The sequence below is a fragment of the Numida meleagris genome, chromosome 5 (genome assembly GCF_002078875.1).
Source record: "Numida meleagris isolate 19003 breed g44 Domestic line chromosome 5, NumMel1.0, whole genome shotgun sequence".
Taxonomy (NCBI): Eukaryota; Metazoa; Chordata; class Aves; order Galliformes; family Numididae; genus Numida; species Numida meleagris.
The window spans coordinates 5849271-5872268 of NC_034413.1; the positions used below are offsets into that span (position 1 = coordinate 5849271).

A 22998-nucleotide genomic window follows, 5' to 3' on the forward strand; every position below is an offset into this window, starting at 1 on the left:
TTCTTCACTCACACTGAAGTACGAGGAAGCCTTGAGAAGTGGAGGCAGTGAGAGGTTTGACTTGCTTCTGAAGGGTCTAGAGATGCCTTGCAGACTTCCAAGTTTCTGGTTTGCTTCCCAGGTTGAAAAGACAAGTTTAGGAAGAACAACTTTGTGCTAGCTTTCATACACCCAGAAGGAATGGTTCACTAACCACCTCTATGACAACATCCCCTAGATATTTCTCCCACTGAATCCCATGGAAAGTCATCCATCAGCTCCAGCATTACATGGGACTGACAGCGGGGCTGTATCATGTGGCTGTGTAATTTGCTTTGCTCAAACCTTATTAACACAGGCTTGGTGCATGAGTTCTTTCTGCTCCTCAATGGCCTTGTTAGTGCATCATGAATGCCTGCCAGATTCTAAAAAGAGGCAGAACATCGTTATTCCATAGTTAGCCTGAGAATTTGAGGCATATGTGTGATGAAACTTTTTCCAGAGACACTGAGGCACTGATTGAGCTGGGAACAGATGGAAGAGTCCCTGCTGTCAGTTTTTTGCCTAATATTGGCCTATGCAGCCTCTTCTTATGCAATGAAATAACTAGCAGTTGAAGTTTTGCTTCAGACTGAGAGAGGATGTGATTTTTTGCGTTACAGCTTTGTCAAATTTAGGACTATATTTTGACAGGACACAGAAGGGCAATTGCAGTCGTCACAGACAGGATTTGTCTTAGCAACTAGAGAACCAAGGCTATTTTAAAGTGAATGGTGAATGTAAAATCTCAATACAAAGTCTTCTAAATGTATATACCAAAAAAAAAAAAAGAAGAAGAAGAAGAAGAAAAACGAAGATTTTAATGCTGTTCGCTCTGTGCAGATTTTTTTGCTATTTATTTTGTAGTGAAAAAAATGCTGCATCAAACTTTGACTCTTTAAGACGTCAAGCTTGGAGAGAATCTCTACAATGTTTTTTTGTTTTCATTTATTGTAATGCACACAAAGGGAAACCCCATGAGCTGTCACTGAGCAAGAGAGCACGCCTGCTGGGATGCACTGCAGCAATGTGCACTGCAGCTGGAGTCATCCACACAGCGCACTGCTGACTAGGAAAAACAGCTCTGTAAGGGTGGAGAATGCACCGAGTGCTGCCTTCCAGATGACGTAGTTCCTCATGCAGATCAGTTCAGGCGTCATGACAGAGGACCAACCTAATGATCTCATTCCAGAGCTACCACAGGACAGGATTTGTGTGAAACCTGCCCCTATGTTTAGGAGATGCACTGAGGCACGAAGTGCTGAAGGTATTCCCTTAAAAACAGTGGGCAAGCTAAATGAATATTAAATGCGGTGCTTGAACTGGAGCACCACACGCCGGCTCTGCTTCGTGATAAATGATGGTGATTTGTGGAACGATAGTAATGTGTGATATACAAATATTTTGGGTGAAATATATAATCAGTTAATTGGTTTATTACATTATAAAACCTTTGTTTGCTTGAAAGAGCAATAAAACTAACTGACAAAATGAATATTCGCCCCTTTGAAGACTTCTTACATTAATTATGTTTATGCATCACTTGCAGCAGTAATGTTAGACAAAGGAAGCTTTATCTTTATATGCCATAGCTACATTGTATTGTGGTACAAATGATGGCACCGACTTTGTGTCTACATAATTACTGAAATCTTATCCCTTTTGTGTTTGCACATCATTTTCAGTTTTTTGGAATAGTTAAACTCCATTTTACTTTTTAATAACATTTTAGAAATCATTCTGATTCAGGTAAACAGAATTTGATTGCTTTGATGGATTGAAAATGGTTAGCTCAGCCAGAGCTTATTTGATTTGTTTCTTCAGGGATTACAAAGAATAGGATTTTATCTATGAACTGACAAAAGAGGCAATCTCTGCATTTTTGCCTATGAAATAGCAGATCCACTAAGCCATTGCTCCTTCACATAGCGAATGTATTAGTCACGGGGTTGCTTTTTATTCATTTTCAAAGTTTTTATTCCACACTGTATGGGGTGTCAAGCTTCTTTGTTCTTAAAAAAATTAATCTGAAAAAATAATACTGTCAAATGGAGTTTGGGGAGATTCAGTAGCCCATTAGATTTAAAGCAGATTTTGAAAACAAACAAACTCTTTCTCACCCGCAATGGACATCTTAGACAAAGGCTCTTCAGCTAATGCAAAGGATTTAGAAGCCTGAAGTACCCAAATGCTAATTCCCTGCCAGAGTTCAGGTTCAGACTTCTCCTGTGGGTTCTCTGGGAGCTCAGTCCCTGACCCAGCCAGATTGCATGGTTTTCCTGGTACTGCTCTTCATTTCATTCCGTGTGACATGACATTTGTAGAGCAGATAGAGTCAAGAAAATGTCAATACACAGTATAGAGATTATACAAGACACCCCAAATAACATGTTTGCAATTGTTCTTACACTTGCCATCACATTTGCTGAGTCCTCTTCAGAGATGCTAGCCACCACCCAGGGTTTGGCCCCTCTGGGTTACTTTCATGGGTGAATAGATTGAAGCACGACACTTAGAAAAGTGGTGAACAATTTTTCAGTGACTTCATAATACATAAGCTCAGTGTTTGTCTCATGCTGCCTCAGGGGGAAAAAATCCAATACAGAAATGGAAAGTAAGCTGGTCCTCACTCACACAATCTGTAGCCAAGTATTGGGCAATGTTCTCTAAATTCATTTCTGTAGTACAATAACCTTCCTATTTTTATTTTTCTTTCCATTTTGCTTTGGAGTAACAAATATGACGAGTTTAGACACCATGCAGAATATGTTTAAGTAGACATCCAGTTTTCAAGAACTACCTGCTTTCTAGAAAGAAAAGATTTTGCAGGCTAGGACCTCATGTCCTCAGAGTTCCCATATTTCAACCCCATGCTCTAGCTGTTAAAATACAGTGGGATTTCCTGCCTGTGCCTTAAAACTCAATTAAGTTTGATATCATATACATTCTATTCACAAAAAAGTCCTTTAGCAGAAATAACTGGGCATTCTTTCTCACAATTTACATTTATGGACAGATGTGATGGGAAACATATCATGCTCTACTTCTGCATCAGCCCCATGGTGTATGAGGTTTTAGGTTTGCTCCAAGAAATTTAACAGGCAGTTTTCATGTGCTTCAGATTAAAAGATCAGGTGGTAGAAATCAGGGCCAGCCCATTTTCTCCTTTGCTTTGCACCACCTGAAGTCCTGGTGCAGCATAGCATTATTTGTTTCCCCTCCGCTCTAATTTAGTAGTATATAAAAAGCGACTGAGGTGGGTAACGTGGGTTCTAGAAGATAACTTTGACAAAGTTAACAGTTTAACATGCTGCCTAGGGAGGTGGTGGAGTCGCTTTCCCTAGAGATGTTTGTGAAAAGGGTAAGTGTGATACTAGGAGCATGCTTTAGTGTGGGTGGGTTGGTGGTTGGACTAGGAGATCCTAGTAGCCTCTTCCAACTTTCGTGGTTCTAAGTTGTTTTTCCAGCCACACTTGCAGTTGAAACACATAATGGTTAAAGACTATCAAATGCTAGTACTAGCTCCAAAGATATTCATGTGCTCTTGCTTTCCCATTTCTTCTGGGGGGAAAAAAAGAAAAAAGAATGACCTGGCTGGTGCATCCCTGTTCTTAACCCACGTGGTTTGATAGATCCAGTGCTAACTGACATCCAAGCTTAAGCAGTAAGCTTTCAAATTTTATAGTATCCTTTCTGTACTAGAGTACATCGCTCAAGAAAAGGTCAGCTATACTGAAAAGTGAGTTAAAGCTCCTGTCTTAAAATATCGCTATATTGTAATACAATTTGAGACAACACAGGATGGTGTGTGGCTGCTGAGTAATGCACATTGCACCTGGGGCTCTCATTCTGCTGATTCTGTTTAATTTCAGTTAAGGATGAATGCTGCCTTTCCAAGGTTATACCTACCTGAGAGCTCCTTTTTTAAATGTAAGATACTCATTCTCTTGGTTACACAAGAGAGAAGTGCTTTATACGCCTCATTTTTGCAAACAGACATCTTTTTATGCTGATTTAGAACATTAGAGCAAACACAGCCGAAAAACCTACTGTAGTCTTAACTAGGCTAAAACTGATGACTTGATGGCAAAAATGATGATCCATACCCTTGTGTAAGCTTCAAAGAAATACTGCTAATTTGCTGTGCCCGACCTGGCAGTGGCAGACTGGAGGAGAAAGCCATGTGCTGAGCATCTGCGGCATCAAACTTTTCTCAAAACTGTTGTTTAATTTTGTTTATCTTCCCCACTGTTACCATGCTCAGGTTGCCATGCTAAACCTGCCTTGTGTATGACCCTGCAGGTAGGGAGTGAAAGGTTCACCAGGAAAGAGTTAAGCTGACTCGCCTTGCCAAAAGTAACAGGCTCTGTCAGGCACTTCTGGTGTTTTACAAGGCCAGGTGAGCTCATTCATGAGCGTAGTCAGCTCACTGCCAGTGTGCTGAACTCCCTCTGCTTTGACCCGAGATTTGAGTTGCATACTTCTGGGGCTTAATCCTGTATTTAATTAAGTGAAGGTCAGGCTGAGGGTCAACTAGAGTAGTGAACTTAATCCAAGACCCACAGGTTACACAATAGCTGCTTTGGGGAAGTATAATTGCAGATAGGAATCAAGAGAAGAAAAGACAATATAATTGAACAAGTTATATGATAAAGGAGCAGTGGAAAGCAGGGTATTTCTCAAACTGTGTGGCACGGGATGCATTGTACTGGAGTAGCCACTAGATAGCAGAACTGGCACAATGCTATGATACACTGTTGGGCCAAATGAAAGGCAAGCAGTGCCTCGGTGCCAGCAAACGATGTCTGTGGCTGCATGCAGCTGATACCTGCATTCTGCAGCAGAGAGGGGCTTTTAAGATGCAATTCAGCGTGTTGCTTCTTGCTGCTCTTATAGTTTGAGCGCTTTTTTTTAGCATGCTGACAGTGGAGCTTATCTTCTGAACTGCAGTCAGCTCTGAGTTTTGTTCCAGAGAAACTTTCCTAATGAGAGAGCTGCTCATAGCCCAACTGCAGGGAGATCCGGGCCACTGCAGCCCAGCCCTGCCCAGTGCCCAAGCAGAGCCCTGGGTGCCCTCCATGGGCTGTGCCAAGGTGACCTGGGTATGCCAGGGGCTTCTGCCGTGGCTCTGGCAGCACAGCATCATGCAGCATCCTCAGGTTTGTGTCACCAGTACAGACCAGTTTGTGCCCACCTACTGGGCTGAGCAGCTCTGTTTCTGGGTTTGGCTCAAGGTGCTCCTGAGCAAAGCACCAAGGGTCATCACAGCTTTAAGGTGATTTTTCTTCAGAGGAAAGGGGGTAATTCACACCATTCAACTATATGTGTTTGGTTTTTTTTCTTAGTGCATCTCTGTACACTTAAAAACTCTGGATCCTGCCCCAGGCAGTCTCAACAGCACAAATGATCTAACTGTAAATTCAAACAATCAAAAATTGTCAGGAAAAGTGCTTTATCTGATATTCCAGGATTATACTCCAATGGCAGTGGAATATGACAATGGTAATGTTTTTGAAAGGCCATGTTAGTTTCTTTAAGAGAAATCACAAATGTCTCTTTCACAGAGCAAAAAACATTTTGGAGCACTGAGTGATGGACTCATCCAGTCCCCAATGAGGCCTGCTTTGAAAGCCTAGACCTTAATAATTTAAAAACATTGCAAAATCCCAATAGTGGCTGATCCTCATTAGATATTCACTTTGTCTGCAATTGTTGCAACTGAACAACAGGGCTGTATTTCAGTTATAGCAGATAAGGGAAGGGGAGGGTGGAGCCTTAAACCAGGATATACTGGTACACTTCCTAACTCAGCCTCAAGGGGAAAAAAAGGTTTTTCCAGGAGGAGAAAAGTTTTAAAGTAATTAGCTCCTGGGCTGAGGTATTTTCAGCCTGCTGTGAATTTTTGGCAGTGCTGCTGTTAGACTGCTGAAAACAAGGTTTCCCAGTGTATCTTGCAGAATTTAAACTATGACATGCAAGTAATTTTGCAGGATACTAATTATGTATCTGTAGTTATGTATACATGTGCACATACACATCCCCAGAAGTTGCATCCTGTCTCTTGCAAGAAGTGAACTACTTGTGAACTACTCAGTGAAAGAATGAATTAGATTGCACAGCTTGGTTCTTTATTACTTCATTTGCCTAAAAAGTGGAAAAGAAAAAAACGATATTCTTATTGAGTGTGTTGCTCAGTGAAAAAGTACCTGGTGGATCTGGAGAATTACTTTTCAATGACATCTCATTGTTTGACTCTGGATGAGGCATATTTCCTCTCTAAACCTCAGCCTGCTGGTTTGCAAACTGGGGATAATGATGCTGGATTCATTTGCAAGCTACTTGAAAGCAGAGCCAGAATAAGACCCAGGGCTCCTAGCTGATGTAAATCAGGTAATCCTGTCTAACAAAAATTCAGTTGTGTTGGACCCTTTGAGGCACACATGGCACCCTGTACTAAATCAAGATGCACCTGGCACTCCAACATGGCACCTCAGTGTGATGCTTGTCTACTGCCCTCTGCCAGAAGCTCTCTATGGCCTGTGTGGAGTCAAACACAGCTGAGTCTTCCTCCTTCTTCCTGCTAGGAAAACAGCTTTAACACCATCCACATGCACCAGGTCATGTGCAGTACCAGCCTGCCGGTGATACCAAGTATCTCCAGCCTACCTGAGAGCTGAAAGGAGGAAATAATACTGTCCTGCCTGTGTAATTAGAGAAGCTGACGTGTGAATCGTTGTTATAACGAGTTTAATTATAAACATGATTAAATAGGCAATTAGTGCATATTCTGCCCCAGATAAACAAAATTAAATTCCTGCAATATTAACATCTTCCACAAGGTTTATTATTAGCTTACTGTAAGTCATGTGGTACAGGAACATTTTCATGTCCAAATTAACCAAATGTGAAGGATAAAATTTCCCGCTCCTCTAATGAGATCCGAGATCTCTTGAAAAGCAGTATCTCATGTATTTTAAAAAATAGGTCTTATAATGCAAGCTACAGACAGTGCAGAGCTGCCAAGTTTAGCTTGTGACAGCTCACCCAGACAGGACTGGCAACTGGCAGGAGTGCAAGGATCCCAACAGTGCTCCTGGAGTATCGCAATAAGGCCATGGCAGGGGTAAAGCTCTAGGGAATAAGTGCTTTGGAGAGAGGGATGGAACAGCTCAATTACAAATAAGATGCACAGCATTTTCTATAGAAAAATCAAAAGGCTTTCAGCAGGTGTGTTTTACTTCCTGGTGTGTGCATCTCCAGTGACAACCTTCGAATAAAAGTAGTAGTACCTTGTATATACAGGCTGGCTTTTATGCATGTATCTGCAGAAAACTGCATAAATATTAAATAGGTATAAGCAGCCTTTTACGTTTAGTGAGGAGAAATTTGAACGGTGTCCGGCTTAAGGAGTCAGGAAAATTTCTGAATGTCCATCTCTCTTGCTATCAGGTCCCTGAGAGAAGCCTCACATTAGGAGTGCATGACCATTAATTAGTTTTAGGAAGCCCCATAGCTCAGGTTTTCAGATGAAGAAAGTGGTACTGAGAAACTGGTTGAAACTCTTTACGAACTCCAAAGGGGTTAAGATTTTGTTTGCAGCACAGTTCCCGTGCACTTGGAGAAAGTCAAAGTCAAGACTGTGATTTTCCTTGAGCATATAATTTCTATTTTCACATGTGTCTAAGGAATTTAAATATCCATACATTTTCCAATGCTTCCTAGCCAACTGGGTTGTGATTCCTCAACAGTTACTTATTTAAGGGTCTTCAGAATATATATAAGGGAGCTACACATATTCCGTATTTGTCCTCTCCCAAGCCTACATCATCATCGTTATGCAAGAAGCTTTTGAGGAAAATCGATGAAAGAGAGGGAGCCACTATAAATGCTTTTAGTTGTAGTATCATCTCCAGTGACGTTACTCCTGACTGTTCAGATAATCTGGACTTCATCTTTTTTATTGGTCTACGAATCCAGAATGGACCCAAAATACATAATATATAAACCATATACATAAATCTCTCACAGTGAAAATTAATTCAGAAAATTTTCTATAGTACAGAAGTCTACCTCACTGCTGCTATACGTTGTTCAGTGTGTAGTGAGCTTTTGGGAAATAAGCAGCATTTATATAAGGCAGACTTCTGATTTGCAGTTAATATCTTCTGCAGCGTTGGAATAAGCATGCAGCTGGGTCATAGAGTCCAGGGAAGATCACAATTTGGATAAGTAACTGTCACAGTCCCATGACAATCTTCATCTTTTACAGCATGGCATTTGAATGTCATAGGATACACAATGATGTTCATAGCTTACAAATGGTTGTGTCCCTGCTTACAGCTGTTAGTGACATGGTAGTGTGTAAATTCTCTGATGGAAGATATAGACAGGTAAATTCCATCTTCCTCTCAAGTGAAAGCATGGGCCAGTTGGAACTTTGATGAATGGATGTAGGTATTAGCATGTGATCATGACCTGCTGTATGGGGATGCACCAATGGCCTTGCTGACCATGATTGGCATTGATGCAAATAGCATTTACTGGTTAAACAGTTCTGCATGATATATATGTTAATATTTATGCCAGTCAGTAATGGTTGCAAGATTGGGCACATTATTTTGTGGAAAAAAAGTAGGTGATAAGCTGAGATATGCCTCCAAGATGTAGGAGACAGACAAGCACAGCTCTTACACATTAGAAAAGCTGCCTGCTCTATGAACCACTTAGACTTAGTGAGCACTTTATCACATTGTCAAAATCAGCACCATCTTGATCTTTCTGATATCAATATTATGCTCACTTGTCTTGGGTTAACATTGCCTATTAAAGAGCAGATAGGAATTCCACAATTCCTCAAGACAAGCATACTGAAAAGCCAGCTGAATCCCAAAATATGCTTTTCTTCAAATGTAACAGATGTAGTTTACTTTATCTGATATCTAATTAACCTTCTAGGCATTCTAGTCAATGCTCTGTAGTGTATTTCAGGAAACAATACAGTTTAGTAACATGAGACCTTGTTACAGTATTTCACTTTTAAACCTTCACTTAAATTTGGGAGGAATGTACTGGGGTTTGTGTGCTGAATTATGGAGTGTGTGAGTTAATGATTTTTCCCCTTTGCCTTTTACATCACAAAATCAACACAGAGTGAAAAATCTTATAAGTCAGATTCCCACTGTGTCTGCGTTTGGGTGGTCTAGGACAGAATTCATTTCAAATCTATGTTCACCTTTCTTTAAAGGTAAACGATTATTTTCAAGTGCTGAACATTGCAGTTTTATAGGCTAATCAATATTTGTAAAATTACATTTTGAAGCTAATCAATGTGATAATTTCAGTTTAATATCAAAGAAAACAAATATTTTTTGCTGTAAAAAAAAAAAGTTCTGTTTATAGTTTAAATCTATCTTCCCAATTTCATACACTATTTTTGGAAAAACAAACATTTTATATGAAGCTTTTTTTCATTTTAAAAAACAGTCATTTTCACTGGAAATGCTAGGAAATGTTTACACTGAAATGTTTTTGTTTAACATTCCTTGTTTGTTTTACATCTGAGTATTTATCTCTTTATTACATCTTTGCTCCTGTGATTTCCTGGAAAGCAAACACGATTTCTGACATAATTATTGAGTATTCAGAAACTTCCTTAAATTGTCTCACATGACAGGTTAATGAGAAGCAACCTGGGAAGTTTCAAAATCTCCTATGTATTTATTAAAGACCTAAAAAGTCACTTAAAGTCACTTGTATGATGGTGGGAGAAACATTATTGAGGTCTTAATCTAATAAAGGCATAATGAGACAGCAGAAAGTTACTGACATTCTGCATTAGCAGTGATTAAAAACTGTGAAATTGTATTTAATAGTTTATAGTCTAAATTTTAACTATAAGATCATGGAAAAATAATTCTTTTTGATTAATTTTTCCAATTTAACATCACTATTCTTCAAGGACCAGAGGAGTACAACTCTAATGATTTTTCTTTCTATTTCTGAGAATATTAATATGGTGTTTTAAGAAAATGTCCTGAGTGAACATAACTCTTTGTCACACACTTTAAATACTGTCCAAACTTTTTACCCCAAGTTGACCTAGAAGATCAACTGAAAGTTTCTATTCTGCTGTAAGAAATGGGAAGTTTCTATTCTCCTTTGTGGTGTTATGTTGTCAAGAACGGTGTTAATAATAATATATGAGTTCTGTTTTATCCTAAATACTCTTTGGCAGTTTATAGGGTCCTTCAAGTTCAATCATTAATATGAGAGCTTGATCATAGCATAGATAGTAGTGCATAATACTACTGGGAAAATGGCATGCATTGTTTCTAAATCTGTACCCCATACCTTAGTTTCATATATTTGGATATACTGACATTTGAAGAAAATATTAGGATACATACAAAAATTTCATTTTTTTCTCTACTCCTGTAAATCATGCAAAAAGTACCTTCCACCTGAATGGCCCAGCAGGCCAGTTGCCAGCTGTAATATAAAGAAGGATATGGAAACTGAGAACTGGTTATGGCAGATAGCCTGTCAAAGGAATGATTTATCATCTGGAAATACAAGCAGTAAGAGAGGCCCACCAGCTAGACCTGTATCATCTAAAGCAATCAAATCCTGCAAATACAAAGCAATTTAGTATTACCATTTCCAAGTGCTCCCCACAATAAGGACTCTTGTATGCCAAAGTTTAATATTCAGAGCAGAAACCGCAAACTCTAACTGCCACTCTTGGTCAAGATAGCTAATAACAGTTCCCAGGCAATGGCACTGTTGTAATAGTATTGCACAAAGCAGCTGGGGATTTACTTGTGTGTCAGCTTCTGCATCTGAGAACTAGAAAACGATGGTGGGTCAGACATCCATTTGCTTTATATATTGATATAATTTCATCAGAATTTATGATGTGGGAATTATTGCACTGGCAAGAAATGTAGTCTAACCTTCATCTCATGCAATGTAGTACAGATATTATATTTTTGAGAGAAATATACTGACTTGCTGAATCAGATTACTCCAAGTGGATTCCTAATGGATTTCAATATTCCCCTGGATAAACCAACGCTATTTGCTTTGTATTTATTAAATTTTAAAAAATATATATACAGAAGATAAAACCTCTTCTGGCACCATATATTCTTTCATTTTTCAAACTACAAACATACATTTGTTCATTAAAATTAATGTCTAAACTTTTCCCTGAGTAACAGTGTCTGCATTTATTCAACTACCTTTTCTTCAACTACAGACTTCAACTGTTTGAAGAGTTTTAAGTCTAAGTACTGACAACTATATATACTTCTCTCTTTCCTGTCCTGGATTAGACAGCTTGACTTTGCATATCTGAGAGGATCACATGATTATTAGTGCAGGGATATTCCCAAATGCCTGGGCGTGCCCTTGGTAAAGGGTGAAATATTTGGGATGCTCTTTATTATGATACTCCTCACATAACACAGCTCCATTAAAGAAAGAAAATTTGGAGTAGTCCTGAGACTGATTTGTATCATGAGTCAAGAATGGAGAAAAGGAATAATAAGAATAAAAAGGAATCTTGAATCTTGAGAGCTATACCTGAATAGCTCTAAAAAGATTTTGATACAAAACCATGAACTCTAGTGCCTTCCCAATGGTTGAATTATCCGTAAGAATTTAATTATTTTCAGCCCCATCGATATCATGTATGTGCCCACTGCTAAGCCATGTTCTCCCAATCTCTTGCTTGCCTATTTAAAAAAAAAAAAAAAAAAAAAAAAAAAATTGTCAAATGCTTGCCAAAGGAGATTTGTCTCTGCTGGTGTAGCATGCAGCTCTTGAGAGCCATGAAATAACTCTTGAGCAGCGTGCCCTCCGAGCATGTCACACCAGGTGGAGAAGGGATGTTCAAGAACCAAGCTAAGAAGTAAAGCAAGGAAAGCATCTCTCATGTTTGTGTCAGTAGAGATGCAAAGCACTGTGTGTATCATATCACATAAATACTGACATTAGGTATGGAAGGACTGAATTAATATCACCACATGCTGTTGGTTCTAGGATACTCAGTCATGGGTTGTTGTCAATGGCTCTATGTCCAGGTGGAGGCCGGTCACGAGTGGTATCCCCCAGGGGTCCGTCTTGGGACTGGTGCTATTCAGCATCTTTATCAACAACGTAGGCATTTGGATTGAATGCACACTCAGCAAGCTTGTGATGACACCAAGCTGAGTGGTGCAGTTGACACAATAGAAGGGAGGGATGCCACCTAGAGGGACCTGGACATGCTTGAAAAGTGGACACACAAGAGTCTAATGAGGTTAACAAGGCCAAGTGCAAGGTGTTGCGCTTGGGTCGGGGCACTCCCAGATATGAGTACAGCCTGGGAGGAGAATTCACTGAGAACAGCTGTGGTGAGAAGGACTTTGGGGTCCCAGTGGATGAAAAGCTGGATGTGAGCCAGTGGTGTGCGTTTTTAGCCTGGAAGGCAAACTGCATCCTGGGTTGGATCAAAAGAAGGGTGGCCAGCAGGGTGAGGGAGGTGATTTGTCCCCCTCTGCTCTGCCCTTGTGAGACCCCATCTGGAGTACTGTGTCCAGACCTGGGGCCTACAGCGCAGGAGGGATGTGGAGCTTTTGAAGTTGGTACAGAGGAGGGCCATGATGGCAATCAAAGGGCTGGAGCACCTCTCCTATGAAAACATATTGAGGGATTTGGACTTGTTTAGCTTGGAGAAGAAATAACTCTGGGGAGATCTCATTGTGGGCTTCCAGTACTTGAAGGGAGCTTACAAGCAGGAGGTGGACTGACTTTTTACACGGTCTGATAGTGATAGGACAAGGGGGAATGGCTTTAAACTATAAGAGAGGAGATTTACATTAGGTATTAGGAAGAAATTTTTTACTTAGAGGGTGGTGAGGCACTGGATCAGGTTGCTCACAGAGGTTGTGGATGCACCATCTCTGGAGGCATTCAAGACCAGTTTGGTTGGGATCTTGGGCAGCCTGTTATAGTGGTTGGCAACCCTGCTCATGGCAGGTACGTTGAAACTAGGTGAAATTTAAGGTCCTCTCCAGCCTAACTCATTCTATGATTCTGTCTGGGCAGTTCTATAAAAAAAAACACATGAACTAAAACCAAGATATTCAGATTAAAATCCTGCTCCATACTCTTTGTTTGTCCCTGTGCACAATTAGCATCAGAAGACCAAAGCTAGATAATACAGAGTAGTAAAAGGGCATTTGCATTGGAAAGCCTTCTCTTTCTAAAAAGATTCATATTTTTTATGGTCTATTGAAGCCAAAGTCATGTTTAGTGTCAATAATGAGGATTTTTTTAAGCATCAGACAATATAAAACACTAATGTCAGAACATTCATTCGAATACTTCTAAAAAATTCTCCTCGTTACTCTTTCACTGCTGGAATTTAAGTCACTGAGCTGATTTGGTGATTCATGATCTCCCCACTGAGGAACTTTATGAGATGGAGCTCTCATCACAGTGCAGAAATTAAAAAGAAATCAGAGAAATTCTTGGTTTTTTTTTTGTTTTTCTTTGAAAAATAACCTTCAATAATGAAGATTCAACAACAATCTCTCCAGGCCCTCTAATGTATTCCTAGCATAGTTTTCCTAACGAAGCTAAAACAGACATAAAGCAATGCATTAAGTCCATTACATCTTGAATGATCTAATGTGGTGAAATGTATGCTTTCTGTACAGCTTAAATCCTTTTGCTGTACAGATCGTACTTGGCAGAAGTTGGTATGCAAAATAAGTTACTGTCACTTATTACTTAGATTTCTTTTAGCGCTTTGGAAGGAACAGTTTTTCACTGTGATGTTTAGGAAAGACACCAGTGATTTCTTCTGGCTAGGCTCATACAACATGAGCACTCTGTAGTCACTGCAGGGTACTGTCAAACTGCCTGAAATAATACCATTGAATGAGCTTCTTTATCAGTGTTGCAACATCGTGAAGTATTCTTCCACCTTCCATGGATTATGGCCTATGCTGAGCCACATGCTGCCTCTGTGGATCTGCTAGTGGTCCCTAGAACAGCCGCCTTAATGCCAGCTCTAGCTCTATACAGAACAACCTTTTGTCTTAACACTTTAACTGGAGTGTATCGGAGCTGTGCGTGAGCATTCCAGGTTTAGGACTTCTATTGAACAGACATGCTGTGCTAATGGCCGAGAAGAATATATTCACTTGGTGTTTTACCATTATTAAGTGGCAGAGACATTATTACAGAAGCAGAAGATGAGATGGAAGATGCATTCCCTGGTCACAGGTGGGAGTGCTTCAGAATAAATGTACTGTGTCCCTTGAGATGGTCATCACTGTTTCATTCACCTATTTGTTTACCATCACTTGATGTTCATTGGAAAGAGGCAGAATTTAATGATACAGAAGCAGTTGTAACACGCTGAACTCTTCTAATGTTGGATGGGGTAATTCCCTGCTTTCTTCACCACAGTCTCCACGTCTTTGCACCTGAAATACACAGACCTAACAAGTATCAACATCCAGTACAAAGCAGTTCTGTTTTGAGAAGATTTTCCCTGTGAAGGGAGAAGCTCTAAGTTATGAAATTCACAGCTTAAATTATGGCTATTACTAAATAATTCACACAAAATTTTTCAGTCCAGGATGAAGTGGAGAAACATAACAGTAGAGTTTGAGCATGAAGTGATGTGAGTGCATCTATCTATGTTTCTTAGAGGCAAGCTTGAGGTTTTACCTAAAAGCATTCATTTCAAAGCAGTGTAGTGAAGCCTGAAGGAGCACTATTTTAAAACAAATCAGTCAGCATTTTATTGGTGTCGGCCCAGCTTTGTACTAAACACTCAGATTAATGTTAAATCACAGCTCAGGAATAATTCATGAGATCTCCTACAATGTAATTGCTGATTTTGGCATCAATAGTCTGTATCCCTTTATTTCCTAGATTAGCTTTCCTTCCTGAACTACTGGATGTCATGCTAGAGACAATGATTTTATTTGACATATTTAGGAAAGAGAGACCCACCTATTTTACATAAAACAATGTCTGAGGAATGTGCCTGTGCTGCTGATATGCCTGTCTGTGCTGACACATTGCTGCGAGAGGCAGAGCCTGTTGGGATAGCAGAGAGCACAGCACTAAATGTCTCCTTTCAAACTGTTGACTGAATGGTTAGTTTTCTTCCAAATCTTCATAAAAACTAATGAAATTACCCTTCACCTATCTTTGAGGATTAGCATTAATGCTCAGAACAAACTGCATGACTACTAATCTCTTAATGTCCCTTAAGATATGTACAAAATGAAATTTATAAATAATAAATGAATTCCAACTTTTTCTAGAAATACAGTCTTTCCCTCTCTCTCTCTCTCTCTCCCTGAGGGTTGTGTGCTCCCGTGTGAGGCCAGGCTGATATGGGGAGCTGGAGGAAGATGACTTTGAACCAGTAATGTGCCCTTGCGCCCATGAAGGCCAGTGGATCTAAATATCTCCAACCTCTCCCCTCTGAACTGAAGAGAAGAAATCGTTAACGTTTGTCAGAATTCACTGCGTGCAGTACAAGCGAAAGTGTTCCCAACTGAAAAATCCAACTGTTGTTCTCTTAGTTTGAATGCAAAACCAGTATTTTTCCAAATGGTGATACTAGAAGTAGTCACACTGATTTTAGAGACTCACAGTTGTGTACTTGAAGATTTTGGTATCTACTTTTAAAGATGTCCTTTTTAGACTGTAGAAAATCACAGACTTTGAATTTAATAGTTAGAATTTCCCAGGAGAGCTGGTCTCTGACCTCCATGCCCTGGGGTGTTTGTTTGCTTACCAAGCACACCTGAAGTATGTTTATCTCACTTGCACATATTTTAGAGTACAGCAGACACAGAAAATACGTACACATATGTTTTTCCTTACATAAATAATTATTTCTGAAAGAGTGTGGCAGCATCACCTTGAACTGATGGTAATGATACATTTTGAGACAGACTTGGATCTGTTGAAATTTGCTCATATATTCAAACTGCTGTCATTGCAGGCCTGACACAGTCTGTCCAAGAGCTCTTCCCAGGTCATTCTTTAGATTTGCATTTTCTCTATTCCCAAGAAATCTTCATTCAAGGAAAAGATTCTGAGGTTTTTCACAGGAGACAAAATTCAAGTCCAGAAAGATTCTTTGTTAGTAACTTGCCTAAGACACATGCACTTACTGTTTAATCACAGAAAATGAGGAAACCTAAAATAGGTGTTTAGGCTTTGTATCTGAAGCATAAATAAAATTACATGCCTTATGGTGGGAATGCACAAAAATGGCAAGCCCCCAAAGTCGGCACAAGAGGCCTGAGTTTATCCTAAATCCTTCCCATACCAAGGGAGAAGGACATTTTGCCATGACTATCAGAGAAAATTGGCACAATCACTGCTTCATCTTGGGGGGACTGCTCTAAGCAGGTAAGAGCAGACTGTCCTTACCATCTTGCTCCATCTAAAATCGGCAGCACTGACTACATTTTCATGGACCTGACTTGACATTTAGGTCTACTGGATCAATTCTAATAGACAAGAAATGTGAAGAAATATCTAACTTGTGGATCCTAGCATGATAATAACTGAGATCTGGCAGAAATCACTATTCAGTGTACATAGTAAAGCACAATTTTTTTAGCACAGGCAGTTGGCATCACACTGGCACCAGCACAAGCTGACTTTACATGGAATTCAGGCAATAGTGGTATTTTGGTACAAGATTGTTTCCCTCAAGAAAATTTTGTCCCCTGGATTGTGCAAGCATAACACTAGTGCTGTTGGTTCAGTTAGGTTTCCAAAAGTACCTATCTCAAAATCTCATTTGCTTTCATCTGTGTTTGGACGCAAACTCAGTCTCTGGAAGTCTATAACCCTGCTGAATAGGGTTTGCAAGAACTTTTATAATAAAATTGTATATATTCATGGTAGAAGAGCATACTTGGTGGATAACACTGTGTGCTAATAGAAAATACATGTACCAGAAATATATGAAACATCTTTAAAAATACTTCTCAAGCAATCTCAACTGTTTGAAACACAAACAGTATTATTGAAACCCAAACCCATATTTTCTTAAAATAAAACAGATCTATTTCTTAAAGTCATAAGATTCCCATAAGTTTCAAGTGGAGTTTTGAGTACTTAGAGCCCAGAAAAGAAACAACTTTTATTTTTATGCTTATAATTTTATATTGGCCAAATGTACAGTATCCTAACTTTACAAAAAATGCATAAATTAATAATACAAAATAAAAATAGTATGACCCAAATTACCTCAAGGCTGAGATACTATGTGCCTAATTTCAGCCCAATTTTCATGGCTGTGTTATCAGAGCCTGCATATTTATAATGAAATTACTGACAACCCTTTTTTCACAAGGAGACTCTCTTTCTTTAAGACCAACATAAATATAGCTGGACAAATTTACTGTGCAGAAAAACAAACATTAATAACGATTTTGATACACAGAATAATATAGGAATGACAACATATTTTTGACTCTGTACAAAGACATCCATTCGTCTGTAAATGATTACATTTGTATCTGTGGCAGAATGCTAGTGTGGGGCACATGAATCTCACCTTCAAAAGATATTCTTTCGTTCTACAAAAAAAAAACCAGCAAGCACAGGAAACTTCAATCAATGTCTTATATACGAAAACTATGACACTGTCAAACTGGTGTCATTAAAGCTAACTAACCATATTAAACGAATATTAAAATATAGGTTTCTTTGCATAACATAATGAGTAAAACTGCTTTTAAGTTTTTCCCTATGCTTTGAGGTGTAGGTGGCATTTTCATTCCAAAACTTTGAAGTCAGAACAAAATGTACAGGTAGAGGGTACTAGATCAAATAATAATCAACTTCAAAAAGCATTTTGGCTGTTAGATGTCCCAAGGCTAATTTCCTCTAGACATTTTAAATGTAAATGTCTAAACTCATTTAAAAATTGTAAATTGGTCTAGGTTCAATCAAAAACCATCCTGACACAGAACAGGGAGACTGGGCTAATTGTCATTTGTTTGTCAAATGAATTCCATTTGGAAAGCAATGAAACCTCCAAGCTAATTCTTTTAAGGTGAGCTGGTAGTTGTATTATCAGTTAAATGCAGTAAAATGGATAATCACATGATGATAATGAAAACTGAACCTATGTTAGCACTCAGGCTTAGTCTGCCACAGGGCATATAGTGATGGAACTTAAGTACTGTAATGTTCCATTGGGCACAATGGCACCAAGTCTGCTCTTTAGCCTTACAGACACTTTCTTTGCATTTTAAAAAACTTTATCAAAGCACCGTGGCAATGTAGAAAATGTCAAAGTGAAATGCACTGTAGGCAAATTGAGATTTCATTAAGTTTAAATTTATTGCTTTTGACTGATGTATTACCATGCTTGTTAAGAACCAGTAATTTGGAATATCTGCCTGCCTGGTAAAACAGCTTTGTCTCCTTGCGTAATACTTTATATGGACTTTGAAAGACCACAGCAATTCAAAAAAAAAGTGTGGGTTATTTTATTTTTCTAAAGAACAATTTCAAATATTTTAAGGTCCCTGACCTAATGGATCAACAGACTTATGCAGGGGTCCCAAGTGTGTTCTTGGTGCACTTGGTAGAAAATTACAGCACTAATATGTTATTTTTTTGAGTTGGTACAACGTTGCACTCACTGACAACAGAACCTTGGGAAGCACTTACCGATTCTACTTGTTCTGCCACTCTCTGAACATTTATGTTGGAAATAAAGTGTTTGTGAGAGATAAGGAATCCAACCAACTAGCTGAAGACGGCATGCAGATGCATACTTTTAAAATAAATGCAGATAAACATGCATAAATTGTGTGCATATGTGAGTTTGTGGATAGGTATATAAACAGACAAAGCAGAGATACAGCTGTATCTGTATTATGGCAGAACATATGCAGGTATTCTTTGTGTTGCACAGTATCTATAGGTTGTTTAGTTTCCAGACTCTATGGCAAAACTAGACTCGAGTTGTTGACATAAAATCCCTTTAAGTACTCTGTTGCTTTATTCCCCTTCAAGAAAGGACTGAATCAATAGTGTAGAACTCACAAAATTTCTGACTGATGAGGAAGGTTAGGCTTTCAGGAACAGATTACTGCCCTTTGAGAGAAAGCTGGATTGAATTTACTATATTCCAGATATATTTATTTACACTTGGTGCCAGGATTTTATGGCAGAAGTGACAAAGTTTGTGAAACCCAGGAATGCATTATCATGTTATCTGGTATCTTAGATGAACAGTCAATATGAACAGACTGTAGTCACACCTGTCCCAGTATCCAGTTCACCAACTAATGAAATGGAAACAATAAAAGTCTTTGAACAAACAACAGACATTTGAGTCTTCGGGTTTAAACAAGAGGATTGTAGAACTCAAATGGGTTTCCTCTAGTGCTGCCAAAGCAGCCATATCTATGCTGGTGCCAACACTGAAAGTCACATAACAAAGCTTGATTTGTGCCCTCCCATGTGCTTTCATTTCACAGAGTATTGGAAATATATTCTTTTTGGGGTGAGGGTAAGGGGTGAGAGAAAGAAGAGAGTTTTAAATGATACCTCTTTTAATAACATTTTAAGTCAAACCTCCAACTGAAAACAGAGGAAAAATTGATGTGTGGAATTTTATTAATTTCAGCTGCATTTTGTTTTTATAATTTAAAATCAATATTGTGAAGATTAGGGCATTTTTCATATGGCAAAATAATTCATGACTGGAGAATCTTACCCCCTTTCTCACAGTGAAATAACCTGCTTCCCTCTGTCTCTGTATTGATGTTCCCTCAAACACTGCCTGCCTGTGTCTGTAGATACCAAAGCAGGACATGCATCTACATCATCATAGCCCAAATTCATCTACAGAGGTAGTTTTCAGAGGGGATGCTCATCCCCCTTTCTCATGGAAACTTCAAAGGCTGTTCTCTCCTGATCCACCTAGAGAAAATTTGCCTTAGGAGTCACATAAGAGCAGTGTTCCCTCAGGAGGGCTTTCTGCCACCACAGTTGCCCAGCCTGACAGAAATCAGACAGATCCCAGGGGGGATCTATGTGCACCGCAGAGTTCTGAGAGGAATGGGATGCAACCAAAGATTACTTGCCTGGTCCCTTCCTCAGCTCTAGTTAATTTTTCTTAAGACTAAATGATTCTTCATGTGAACACATTTATCTCCTCTGAATGAAAAATGAAAGGGACCAGGGAAAAATATTTTTAAATTACCTAATAATTTATAATTTATGCTGAGATAACCTTTCAATAAGAGAAGAACACATACACATATACATAAATGGCCAATTAAGAATCACAGAACATACACAGCACCTTGTTCCTGGTGATTTCAGCACTAAAAGATGCTCAGTCTGAAGCTTTATGTCTGAGGAACAAGAATACTTTTCTTCCTGTGAAAACGAATGGGGACGTGTCACCCACGTCTCAGGTTGCAAATCTCAAACTCTATTTAAAAATGAAGGCTTTCTAGTTTTGCTTTTGGACATCACAGAAAGGCTATACTAACACTCAATAAGAAGGGTGCGGAGTAAAAGTAGGAGCTAAGGTAAAACATTTTATTTGATAAAACGTCAGTTTTTTGCTTTAAGACACATATATGCAGCTTCCTTTGAAGTCCAGAAGAGCTATACAAGTCTACACTTGAGGGCAGAATTTGGCCCAGTGTGATAACACCGGAGCTTGTAATCTGAAAACGGAGTGTATTTATTACATTTTGAAGAATGTGTGGGTTAACTTAAATTAGCCAAGAAGGACAAATGCCTCTGAATAATTCTCCTTCACAACACACACTTCAGAACACTGTGAGAATTACAAGTAAACTCCAGCTTTCTGTTTTCTTTTAAAGCATTGGTCAAAATTTGCATTTTGGAGTGAGCCACTAGCTGGAGCTAAAGACCTGTAGAGCAAATTCAAAGGAAAAAAGAAAGGAAGGGGAGAAATTCACAAGCTTTATTTCTCTTGAGGAAAAATCCAGAGTTTCCAGGGCAGGCCTGGAACAGGTTTTTGTCTGAGTTTTGGATACTGGTTATCATCAGTTAGAAGGACAGAAAGGTCAGTGTAAAATATGAAAACATCTGTGTGTCTGAGTTCATGGTTAGCTGAGCTAAACTGGAGAAAGGTCTGATATTTCATGACAGAATGAATCAAAGCAAATGTATTGAAAAGAGCTTTTAAGAAGCACCCAAAGGAGCAGTGAAACAATACAAGAAAAGAAAACATGAAATTGCTAACCTAATTAAAGGCAGAAATTAATTGTTGTGTACTATTTTGAATTGAAAGGGAACTACCTAGAAATACTGAAAGTTCCTAACAGTGTCTGACACGTTTGCTTGTGATTACTGATATTACAAAGGCTCTTCAGTATGTACTATTTTAAACATTTCCTAGGAAGATGGTTTCATGCTAGCAGATTTCTTTTCGTAGATAAGAATCAATCTACCTGTGGCAATCAAATATAACATATCAGGTGGGAATTTAGGACTCCCTGGTTCTGAAGGGTCTAAGTAAAGCAGAAACACAAAAAAAGAACTCTATATGCATTTATGTATGTTCCACTTAGGCAAGTGTTTTGAAAATCTCAGACAGGAAAAGTACAATGCTCTTGAAATTGTGACTATTCTACTGCACACACATTTCAAAAGGTCTTGAATTAGAACGGAGTAGAATTTAGAATGGAGGCCAAAATCAGTCTTACTGAGGCCAAAACCTCTAGAAATGAAATTTGAAGATCTGATTTGTAAGCTGAGAAATTTCTTGAGAAGATTGCTGGATAGGAAGGAACCTTGCCTGGAAGAACAAAGAAAGCATGCAGTGACCCCATTTCCCTATGCCACCCTATGCACCCTAACTCTTGCATACACTGCCACAGCAATTTCCCAGAAAGAAAGGTGTGTTTCCTGTATGCTCTCCACTTGAGAACTATTTACACACATTCCACAGCCTTAGGGTTTTTTGTAGCGCGGCTGGGAGATGACACAACGGGAGAAGAGAGTTGTGCTGCATGGGAAAACAGCGTGTTGTGCACAAAAAGCAGGTGAGGAGCAAACTAGTAAGGCTAATGTTTGTTTTAGAGTGAAGAAGCAGCAGAGGATTCAAAGGCACCTGGCACAGCACGTAAACGAGCACCGAAGGTTGGCTGGCTGGGGAGTGCCTCTTGGTATCGCGTGTATCCGTAAGAAATAGCACCTATCGTACAAAGACATTTGAGTCATTTACATAGCCTCATCAGTAGTGCGAAATGGCTCCTTGTGGAGTCAGACATTTGGAAACAGATAAAGCCTGTAAAGAATGCTTCTTTTCTCCCTAAGAGATTAATGTAGATGTGAACACATTAGCGCTGTTTAAGGGAGAGTATTCTCTTTGACAGATAACTGGGATTGGGAATATTAGATTACCAAATAATGGACCTTTTAAATTCTGTCATCATTACTTATCGGGTACATTAGTTTAAAACCTGCAATTTTGAACTTAGCATTATTGAGCTTTTGAAAGATTAAATTACAGAGCTTTTGTTTGTGAACCGCTCAGTGAAATTTCCTGAAAAGGATAGTCCTCATCCTCATTGTGTAAATGTGAATGCCAAATAACATACTTTATTGATATTTACAGACATACAAGTGATAGGACTAATGCACCTTAATGTCTGTCTACTTGAGTGAAAAGGCAGAGTGTTGTTAGATAATATGCTGCACTGTATCTCTTTTGTAAACCTCTTTGGAAGAGTTTGTCTTTGCCTCCCCCTTCTCTGCCTGAAAACCTTATTCTCACAAGTAGCTTCTCCTAGGCAGGATTACAGTACAGGCCTTCTAAGGGTTGTTTTCTTTTACACTCTGGATAGATCAAAATATGCAAAAATTTGAGTTGCATAAAGCTGCACGTTTAGGTGGGCAAGAGAGCCATCCCTATCCAATAGACTCAAAAATTTGCTATTTATA

At 39.0% G+C, this 22998-nt stretch overlaps 1 long non-coding RNA gene across 2 annotated transcripts in view; it reads right to left on the minus strand.

Moving 5' to 3' along the window:
- LOC110399535 overlaps positions 1-22998 on the minus strand; it is a 67604-nt gene that overhangs the window by 11272 nt on the left and 33334 nt on the right. Inside the window, exon 4 of one of the 2 annotated variants that reach the window (XR_002439265.1) lies at positions 12948-14495. The exons of the other annotated variant lie outside the window; for it this stretch is intronic. This is a non-coding gene — a long non-coding RNA (uncharacterized LOC110399535). Of the gene's footprint in view, positions 1-12947; positions 14496-22998 lie in introns of those variants that run through there. 2 annotated transcript variants of the gene reach the window in all.